Source organism: Coenobita brevimanus, unplaced genomic scaffold (genome assembly GCF_032717465.1).
Source record: "Coenobita brevimanus isolate Jiangsu-jjx unplaced genomic scaffold, ASM3271746v2 jjx.HiC_scaffold_1995, whole genome shotgun sequence".
Classification (NCBI taxonomy): Eukaryota; Metazoa; Arthropoda; class Malacostraca; order Decapoda; family Coenobitidae; genus Coenobita; species Coenobita brevimanus.
Genome location: NW_027642881.1, coordinates 22,501 through 27,500, shown reverse-complemented (window position 1 = coordinate 27,500; position 5,000 = coordinate 22,501). Strand labels below are relative to the sequence as shown.

At 59.9% G+C, this 5,000-nt stretch overlaps 1 non-coding gene across 1 annotated transcript in view; it reads left to right on the top strand.

The window, feature by feature from the left end:
- The first annotated feature begins 2,371 nt into the window (after positions 1-2,371).
- Positions 2,372-5,000, top strand: part of LOC145389757 (large subunit ribosomal RNA) — a 6,479-nt gene continuing 3,850 nt past the window's right edge. The window contains exon 1 of the ribosomal RNA XR_013895524.1: positions 2,372-5,000. This exon is cut by the window's right edge and continues 3,850 nt beyond it. This is a non-coding gene — a ribosomal RNA (large subunit ribosomal RNA).

Genomic DNA, 5,000 nt, shown 5'->3' with positions numbered 1-5,000 from the left:
GGAGGGCGTCGTCGTCGTTGTCCTTGTGTGTCCGTGCAGGCATGCATGGTGACGGTCGGCCCCACCCTCCCCATCAAGCAAGGGACTGAACACTGGGAGATCTGTAAGGCGATTTAAAGAAGCTCTCAGGGGGCCGAACAGTGTTCTGGAGAGGCTGGGGTGTAGCACCGGGACTACCGTTTCATTTCCACACCGTCCACTCTTCTCCTACCCAGGGGTAGAGGAGACGCGGTGCTCGACATTGTGACTAAAACAAGTCGGTGCACCGCCGGAGGTGGAGTCAAGGTGGGACTTGGAAAGGAACCAAGGTGAGGCAGGCAGGCAGGCAGGAAGGAAGGAAGGCAGGCAGGTGGGACAGAGGATGCAGTTTGACCTGTCTTCTTCCCGCTCTCCTCCTCCTCCCCCTGCTCTTGCTCTCACCTCCTTTGTCCCAAGTGACGCACAGCCCGACATGGTTCATTTTTTCCTCTCTTCTGTGCCGTCGGAGTGCTCATCATGGGGTCTCCGACAGAAGGGACGAAGGGTGCTCTGCGGCCTACTACCACCACCAGTACTGAGGTCTGCTCTGTGGAGTCGAGGAGCAACATGTTACCTTGACGAGGGTGGTCCTGTGGTGGGTGGGTGGGTGGGTCCGTGGAGAGGGGATGCTGTAGTGAGTGGATCACTGTCCTGCTGACCCTGTGCTGCTGCTGCTGCTGCTGCTCCTGCTGCTGCTGCTGCTGTTGTCTTTGGCTGGCCCCAGGCCAGTCTGGTCGACAGTAATGGGACTGATTGGTCCCGATAGCTCAGTCAGATGGTCAGTCAGTGTGTCAGTCACCCCTTGTGTAACCGGGTGGGAACTCGGCTCCGAGGAGGAGCAAGAAGAGTTAGCCGGGTACACGTGCACACCCTTATCGTCGTCCGAGGAGCCCGTGGCTCTCGTTTGGCGGCACAGGAGCAAGAGACGAATGACCGGGCGTGCGCGCTCCACTGACCCCGAGAACGGTAGTGGAACGGGAAGTGGACAGGTAGAGGCAGGTGGAGAAGTTGGCCGTGAAGGTAGTCTGTTTTGGGTTATAGAATATACCCGGCCGACCTTTGCTGTGCTCTCTCCCTTCTGTGCTCGTCCCTTTGACTTGAGTGATGGGTGATAAGAAAGACAACCAAGGGCCTCCGGGACCCACTGCAATCCGCCCTACCCCCCCCCCTCCCTGCGCCTCCTCACCGCAAAAGCAGCTGCCGCCAGCGTGCCAATGACCACCGTAGTCGGCGGCAGGCAGGGGCGGCTGCTGCTGCTGCTGCTGCTGCAGCAGGCGGTGGGGAGAGCCTCGGGTCCGCTCGGGTCTGAATCGAACCGTGGCGGTCCCCGAGGAACGGCGTGCGTGGCGCGCCGCCGGGGGCTGGGGGTGGTGTACGGGAAGGCTAGAGGCAAGAGAAGTGGAAAGGGTGGTAACAACGCTGCAGCAGCCTGCTGCTGCTGCTTATGCTGTTGTGCGTGTCAGACGGCTGCCTGATGCATCCCTCACTCCTTGCTTCTGTCGGTCCACAGAGAACCGACACCTACCAGTACTTGGCATTTGCAAGGGTCTGGTTGTCGCGTTGGCCAAGTCAGTGAGCAGACTGCCGGCTCCTCCCCTCTCGCCCCTCGTCGTGGGGGGGGGAGAGAAGAAGAAGGAGGAGGAGGAGGAGAACTCGTTTCTCCTTGTCCCGCACTGCTCATTGGCGGTCACCAACAAGCCTTTTGAAGTGGCCCTCGTTGCCAACTGCAGCGCCCGGAGAGGAGGAGGAGGAGGCTTCTTGTTCTCCTCCTTTCTCTAGAGGAACTGCAGGAGGAGGACTCAACGAGGGCCCGGCGGAGGCGCCAGATGTTCGCCGTTGTCGTGACGGCCTGGAGTAGCCCGCACGCAGAGGCCCGAGCTCCTTGAGGGTCCCGAGTAGTGTGGGTGAAACTTGAAGTCTGGCTGACGTGAGGAGTCGTGCGTGCCCGATGATGATGGGGATCGGGCAAGGCGCTTCCTCGATGATTGTTGTACGTACTGGGGGCGGGGGAAGCCCTGACAACACGAACGAGCTTGTGGAAGCTGGTTGCTGCCGGTACAAGTGGTGGTGGTGTCGGTAAGTGTCGGGTGAGAAAAGCAGTTAGTTGATTTGCTGCTGCTGGTGCCGGTGCTGCTGCTTTAGATGCCTTCTTCACGCAGGCGGCAGCAGCAGCATTGAGCCCCAAAAGAGAAGCAGCAGCAGCAGCAGCTGCCCACCCTACCGAGAAGAAGTACTTTGGAACGAGCAGTGCCATAGTAGTACCGATGCCACCGGAGAGCCACAAAGCAACAGCAAAGTGTAGTTAGTGGAGGGTGTTACCTTGCCAGTACCAAACAATAATCACTCTTGGTCACGACCTCGTCCCAGGAGAGATCACCCGCCAAATTTAAGCATATTAATAAGCGGAGGAAAAGAAACCAACAGGGATTCCCTTAGTAAGGGCGACTGAACCGGGAAGAGCCCAGCGCATAACCTCGAACCCTCACTGAGGCGTCCTCGAGGGGTGTTGCGTTTCAGAGGGTCCAGCACGCCGACCATTCTCGCCTAAGTCTCGTTTGAAAGCGGCTCATTACCCAAGGAGGGTGATAGGCCCGTATGGCGACTCACCCGTGAGGGATACCTTGGTCGGCGGAAAGGGCTTTTCTGTAGAGTCAGGTTGCTTGAAACTGCAGCCTAAAGCAGGTGGTAAACTCCATCTAAGGCTAAATATGACCACGAGACCGATAGCGAACAAGTACCGTGAGGGAAAGTTGAAAAGAACTTTGAAGAGAGAGTTCAATAGTACGTGAAACCGTTAAGAGCCTAAACGGGTGGAACTCGTAGATCGAAATGAGGGGATTCAGCTCGATGGCGTCGGCTGGGCCGAGAGGTCCGCCTGGTAAGTGACGCCCGCGCGTTCGGCGTTCGCGCCGGCGCGGGCCCGCCTCCGGTTTCTCACGCCGGCGCCGGAGGGCGTATTTCTCCTCGAAGTAGATTGCCGCAGCCATTGCCGGGGACGTCGAAGGCCCGGGCGGATTGGTACCTCGCCGTGCCCCCTTCTGCCGCCCTTCCCCTCCTCGGGGGAGGTAGCGGGGCTGGGCGGGCGGCGGGGAAACCCCCGGTGACAAAATACCCTGACTGCCCTGCGATGGTTTAATGAGTGGCGAGGGGGCCGCTTTTTGAGGGTCGCGGGAGTGCCCGCGACCGTGCGGTCTCCCTCTGCGGTAATGGCTAAGTCGGTGGACCACCCGCCCCGTCTTGAAACACGGACCAAGGAGTTCAACATGTGTGCGAGTCATTGGGTGCACTAAACCCAGAGGCGAAATGAAAGTGAGACACTGCGGGGGGCCTCGCCCTCCCCTCTCCTCCTCCGACTCTTCCCCCCCTGTCCTGTTCTTCTTCTCCCGACGGAGGCTGCGGCGGGGCCCAGGGCAGGTCGGCTGGCTGGCGGGGAGGCGGCCGGGGTCTCCTGGGGCTGATCCCTCGGCCACGCAGCACGCCCGGCTCCCTTGGAAGGGGCGACGAGGGGGTGAGTCCCTTTCCCTCCTCTCCTCCGACCTCGGTTTTGGCGTCCGGCGGCGTGCGGTGGCCCTCGCCCGAGTGCTCCGGGGCGCACGCGGCGGCGGTCGTCGTCGTCCTCCTCTCTGAGGGGGCGCGCGGCCGCCGCGCCCAACGCGTGGACACGCTCTCCGGTGTCGGGGGGGCGCAAGCCCGGGACTTGCCGTATCGGCCCTCCGCGGAGGGGCGGGCTCGGGGGGGCGGATACCCGCCTCCCTCCCGTTTTCCACCTGCGGCAGGTGCCGGCAAGTACCTTGAGCAGATATGTTGAGACCCGAAAGATGGTGAACTATGCCTGGCCAGGATGAAGCCAGAGGAAACTCTGGTGGAGGTCCGGAGCGATTCTGACGTGCAAATCGATCGTCAGAGCTGGGTATAGGGGCGAAAGACTAATCGAACCATCTAGTAGCTGGTTCCCTCCGAAGTTTCCCTCAGGATAGCTGGCACTCGTACATGAGTTTCATCCGGTAAAGCGAATGATTAGAGGTCTTGGGGACGAAACGTCCTCAACCTATTCTCAAACTTTAAATGGGTGAGTGTCTGGGCTTTCTTGAAAGACGGGGGCGCGGCGGCCTTCCAAAAGCCGCTGGCGCCGCCGTCCACGACTGAAGCTCCAGAGCCAAATCACTGAGTGCCTAGTGGGCCAATTTTGGTAAGCAGAACTGGCGCTGTGGGATGAACCAAATGTCGAGTTAAGGGGCCTAAATGAATGCTCATAGAACCCAAGAAAGGTGTTGGTTGCTATAGACAGCAGGACGGTGGCCATGGAAGTTGGAATCCGCTAAGGAGTGTGTAACAACTCACCTGCCGAAGCAACTAGCCCTTAAAATGGTATGGCGCTCAAGCATTCTCCCGATACTCGACCGCCGGTGGCACAACAGGCTTCGCCACGCAAGTCTTTAAGCCCCGGTGAGTAGGAGGGCGCGGTGGTGAGCGTTGAAGGTTTCGGCGTGAGCCGGACTGGAGCCGCCACTGGTGCAGATCTTGGTGGTAGTAGCAACTAATCGAGAGAGACTCCCTTGTAGGCCGATGTGGAGAAGGGTTCCATGTGAACATCAATTGGACATGGATCAGTCGCTCCTGAGCCCAAGGCTAACGCCTTGTACCACGTCGAGCGGTAACGGCTTCAGACGACCAGCCAGTTCCAAGCAGCGCAGCTGGCGATCTCGGGGCCCTCCATAGGCGCATTCATTCCCGTCTTTCCAATTGATGACTGACGGTGACGAACGCCACAAGCAGCTGGAGAAACAGCCGAGAAGGGCCAAAAGCAGCAGCAGCAGCTTGAAGAAGCAGCACCAGAGGCGAAGAAGCACAGAGGGCGCAGGGTGTGCGTGGCCGCTTAATGAGGCTGGTGGGCTGCGGTTGTAGTGACCGCAGTGGCAGCAGCGGTGGCATAGCTATCCTTGTTGTTCTCGGTGTGGTTGCCGGTGGTGCAGCGGCTGTGG